Source organism: Salmo trutta, chromosome 27 (genome assembly GCF_901001165.1).
Source record: "Salmo trutta chromosome 27, fSalTru1.1, whole genome shotgun sequence".
NCBI lineage: Eukaryota > Metazoa > Chordata > Actinopteri > Salmoniformes > Salmonidae > Salmo > Salmo trutta.
Window position 1 is genome coordinate 31,598,891 of NC_042983.1, and position 5,641 is coordinate 31,604,531.

Sequence of the window (5,641 nt, forward strand, 5' to 3'; positions counted from 1 at the left end):
CTCAAATTCATTGACATGTAAATTACTGACTTGTTTTATCTGGCTGGCTCACTGGTCTTATATGACCGGCCGACCACTCTTATTTGGCCAACTGGTCCTATCCTGCTGGCCGACTGGTCCTATCTGGATGGTCGGCTGACTGCTCTTATTTGTCCGACCAGCCAACTTGTCCTATCTGGCCGGCCTGCCTACTTGTCCTATCTGTCCGACTGGCCGACTTGTCCTAACTGGCTGGTCGGCTGAATGGTCCTATCTGGCCGACCTACTGGTCTTATCTGGAGGGCTGGCCAGCCAACTGGTCCTATCTGGCCAACTGGTACTAACTGGCCAGATGGGACCAGCTGGCCGGCCAGAAAGGGGAAGTCGGCTGGCCAGCCAAATAAAGAGCAGTTGGGTGACTGGTCGTAACTGGCCAACTGGTCCTATCTGGCCGTTAGATTGCTCTTATTTGGCCAACTGGCTACCTTGTCCTAACTGGCCAGCCGACCGACTGGTCCTATCCTATCTGGCCGGCCAGGTGACTTATGCTTTCTGGCATATATGGCAGGCCAACTGGTCCTATCTGGCCGAGTGGTCCTAACTGACCGTTCCTAATTGGCCGGCCGGCTAATTGGTCCTATCTGGATGGCTGGCCGACTGGTCTCATCTGGAGGGCCGGCTGGCCAACTGGTCCTATCTGGCCTACTGGTCCAAACTGGCAAGATAGGACTGGCCATCTAAAAGACTTGTCCGATCTGTCTGACTGGTCTTATCTGGCCTGCCTACTTATATCATCTGTCCGACTGGTCCTATCTCACCGGCTGGCCGACTACTCCGATCTGGTCAGCCAACTATCTGACCATCCGGTCGACTGGTACTATCTCGCCAGCTGTCTGACTGGTCCAATCTGGCCGGCCGACTATCTGGAGAGAGAGCGAGAGAGAGATGGGATAATTAGGATAAGACAGGAGAAATGCAGCCCTAGCCCCCAGTACATATATAGCATGATACCGGGGACTGCGACAGGGGGGGTCGGGGGACGATACGCCTGGACAGGGCCAACCAGGCCCCAACCACTTTGTCAAAGCACAGCCCCCACACCACCAGAGGGATATCAACAGACCACCAACTTATTACCCTGAGACAACGAAGATCTTCCCAACCAGACGATCCTGAGGGGGCGCAAGACCGGACAGGAAGATAACGTGTCAACCCACTCAAGTCAAGTATAGCATAAAAAGGCCTGGCAATACATGATGCGGGGGCAAGCCATTGACACATATTGGGGGGAAACAACAACCTCTCCCTCAACTCAGCCCCGGTAATAGGGTCAGAGGCATAGAATCCCAGTGGAGAGAGGGGAGCTGGCTAGGCAGAGACACCTTCACACCCCTGGGCCAGAGAAGAGATGAGTCTTCAGTAAAGACTTAACTACTGAAAACACTACCATGATTTGAATTTACTTCAACTACCACCAAGCTACTGCAAAATGTAGTTAACTGACTTGCCTAGTTAAATAAAGGTTAAATTAACAAATATATATATATAGAAAACACAATATTCAGTTGTATCTCTGTTGAACCTCCAGTAGCCTCAGCTGCTATAGCAACATGGTACATACTTTAATCTACGGCCTCACAAAAGCTAACAGAGTCTCCGATGCTTGTCAGCAGCCTCTATAGTTTCAGGAAACGTGATAGCATAATACCTTGTTGGAGAAAGGGATTGTCGGGTAAGAGGGTGGTGATGTTGGGGGGTTGTACGAGCGATCTGAACCCAGGTTGGGCTGGGTGTAAGGGGGATCAAATAAGGCGTTACCCAGCTCCATCGCCTCATCATCACCTTATGAGAGAATAATAAGCGGCTGTAACACATAGACTCTGCCAGGCCTAGTGTCCCGAGCACAAAACCTGGCCGTCTTATAAGCTTCTAAGGATAACATGTAAGACAATACATGTGAGAAGGTGAGGGGAACAATGCGTGGAAAGCTCAGTGTGATATGACGGTGACTCATGTCAGGGGGCATTGTTGTGGCCCTTTGTTGCTGTCGAGTACATTGGGAACTTAGAACTCAGAGCCCTCTTTTCATCTGCAAGCCTGGAGTTTGTATGTAGTGAAATGTATGCATAATGTATAGAAAAGTACCATGTTTTTGACAGTAGCTTTGTGTTTGGTGTGTTTGGTGTGCTGTTCTTGAAAATTATATTTGGTTGAACAGTCAGTTTGAAACACAATATAAACTGTATTGTAACAGTCGGATGAAACACAATATAAACTGTATTGTAACAGTCGGTTTGAAACACAATATAAACTGTATTGTAACAGTCGGTTTGAAACACAATATAAACTGTCAGTGGGACCAAGTCATTGTTTTACAAGTCACAATTAAGTCTCAAGTCTTAGCACTCAAGTCCCAAGTCAAGACAGGCAAGTCCAAGTCAAGTCTCAAGTCCTAAACTTTGAGTTTCGAGTCCTAAACAAGTCATAATGTGCTCTTATCCAAATGTAATTCCATTTCATATTTTTAACAAGAGTAATAGTTAGTATTATACATTAATGCAAATCATGAATGCTTTTAAAAATATCTATATATTTATTACTTTCCAAATAAATGTTATATTTCCATGGAAATACATGGGTGCAGCTTCAAATGTCGAACAAAGTTGTAAATTGTTGCGCCTCCGTCTGTAATTTTCTCCCCACATGTTTTACAAGTTGCAATCCTTTTTTTGTTGATACAGCATCGTCTTTATATCCGAAAATAATAATTTGGGGTATCATTTTTCCAAGGGCTCCATCTGAATTCACCCGCTGACATTCCTCTGCACTGCCACACAACTTTTTCTCAGCTGCCACAATTTGATTGGTTGCTGTCCAATTCAAACTGTAATCCGTTAAATGAAGAGTTGATGCACTGCACACTTTTTTAAATAACATCATTTTTCATATTTGGGCTTGGGGAGGGTATCAAGTCTTTTCGAGTCAAAAGGCTCAAGTCCATGTTAAATCACGAGTCATTGGTGTTAAAGTCAAAGTCGAGTTGCAAGTCATCATATTTGTGACTCGAGTCTGACTCGAGTCCAAGCCATGTGACTCGAGTCCACACCTCTGTAAACTGTATTGTAACAGTCGGTTCAAAACATAATATAAACTGTTTTGTAACAGTCGGTTTGAAACACAATATAAACTGTATTGTATAATACACACACGCTGACTGCTAGAGAACAAAAGGAAAGGACAATTCATAGCCTTGGGTGTGACAGCAATACCCCTCCAAGTTCAAAGTTCTATGCTCATCCAAGACACAATAGTTGAACATTTACAGCATCATCATTTGGACAGAGATGATGTTGTTGAACTAATAGTCTGTGCTTGTCTCTTCCAGATGGAGCATCTATCTGTGTGACCCGTTACTGTTGTCTCTAGTGGAGCTCGAGACATGGACTTCCATCACCACCTGAACATCAACATGCACAACCGTCAAGATACAGTATGCTGAGAAGACAGATACAGAACTCTGCTATTTATAATCAGCATGCATACATCTGTTCTAGATACACAGAAACCACCAAATATACACTAACATCCTTTGAATCAAGTCAGTGTTTTGTATCATTGTGATTTAAATCTTGTTTGTTGTAAAACTGTTTACCATATGTCTACTCACTGGGATGTAAAAGTACAACATTATTTATTCTGAATTGTAAAAGTCTGTATTGGACCTGGCATATTGGTATATTGGATTTTGAATGAACCTGCCGTTAGAATACAGCATGACATCAGAAGGGAACCCGCAGAGCACATTGTCTTTATCTGACATTGACTGAATTTATAGAAAAAGTAAACATCAATGGGAATATTTTTCTACTTTCTCAAATCACTGAATTTCCTCAATGAACGGAATAAAGTATATTCAAGAATATCTTGTTACTGAGTTTTTTACAGTATGCCTACAGTAGGCCTGCTGTATATACCTTTGACATGATTAGATCCTCTGTGGGATCAATGTGGAATGGGTGCTGATTAAAATAAAACAACATGGCTGACATGGCTGTAGCAGTTCCTGATTGACCCTGATCTTTCTCAGAATGAAACATACAGTTTGCATACAGTACAAATAAACTACATACATGTTACATTTACCTTGTCAATGTGTTACCATATTATGTCAAATTAGATACAACTGTAAAATCTAAAATGGAAAAGATACTAGCTATGGTCACTACCTGAAGCACCTTGACAACCAGGGCAAGCTTTGTAGCCTTCTACACATTTTGTGTTTGTGTTTGCTAGCAGAATGCATCTTCTACTTTTTTCCTTCTCTGTCACAATGTTTGCCTTAATTTTGTTGTTTTGTTCTACATGAAGAAGGTTCAAAGTTTTCATTCTCACTTCCTCTGTTTCCGGCCTGTCTCACTTCTTCTCCTGACAAAATGTTTCTCTCCTCACTTTTCTCCCTTCCCTCTGTCTCACTCATCATATATCCTTCTCCTCCACTCTCTCTACTTTTTCTATCTCCTTCTCAATCCCATTAAACCTTTCCCTCCCTCCCTCCCTCCCTCCCTCCCTCCCTCCCTCCCTCCCTCCCTCCCTCCCTCTGTCACCCTCTCCCCATGTTAATTGCCCTTACCAACCCTTCCTCTCCTTCTCTTTCTCTCTCCCTCCTTCCCCTCTTTTCACTCTTTCTCAGATGTCAGATCAGAGTCTAGTCTTCTGTTCACCCTGTCATCACATTTTTCACACAGCACTATCCCTTAATTGGGCCTGTATCATCATATCGTGTAGAGTACCTGGACGCTGTAGAAGATGAAAGATGGCCTCGATCTTTTCCTTACACACACACACACATTTATGCACACACAATAGTGTATACTAACCACGCTAACCCCACTAAAGGGGACCTGGCATAAGCTATCGTCAGCTCCCCCCACCCTCACACACACACACACACACGCACACGCACACGCACACGCACACACACACACACACACACACACACACACACACACACACACACACACACACACACACACATACACACCTGGAGTGGTCAGATGCACTTAATAGGGGAGGCATGGGATCTTTGTGTGATACCCTGAACACTGTAACACCTTCAGTGTTGACATAAAGTGCAGTTGGTGTGATTGTAAGAGCATGACAGGTGAGTGAGGAATCTGAGTTTTTCCAATATCATTTGTTTCATCTTTCACTGGTTCTGTGAGGAGACATAGGATGCCCTGCAAGCTAGTGTCATACTCTGTTTTTAAACACTCTTCTCAGCTCAGGATCTTAAAGATTGCGGGGGTTATGTTTGTTCATATGCTTATTCTATATTGTCTGTTTCTTTGTGTGTGTACAGATATGACACATTCACAGTCTAAGATGCACTCTCTACCGAGTTCCAAACTGCCTCTAGAAGCAACGTCAGCACAAGAACTGTTAGTCGGGAGCTTCATGAAATGGGTTTCCATGGCCGAGCAGCCGCACACAAGCCTACGATCACCATGTGTAATGCCAAGCGTCGACTGGAGTGGTGTAAAGCTTGTCGCCATTGGACTCAGTGGTTCTCTGGAGTGATGAATCATGTTTCACCATCAGGCAGTCTGACGGACAAATCTGGGTTTGGCGGATGCCAGGAGAACACTACCTGCCCCGAATGCAT

General features: G+C 44.2%; 1 long non-coding RNA gene across 5 annotated transcripts in view; it reads left to right on the forward strand.

Moving 5' to 3' along the window:
- LOC115164899 (uncharacterized) overlaps positions 1 to 4,025 on the forward strand; it is a 77,174-nt gene extending 73,149 nt beyond the window's left edge. For all 5 annotated transcript variants that reach the window (XR_003870014.1, XR_003870016.1, XR_003870017.1 and 2 more), the window contains exon 4: positions 3,365 to 4,025. This is a non-coding gene — a long non-coding RNA (uncharacterized LOC115164899). The remainder of the gene's footprint in view (positions 1 to 3,364) is intronic.
- The last annotated feature ends 1,616 nt before the right edge of the window (positions 4,026 to 5,641 follow it).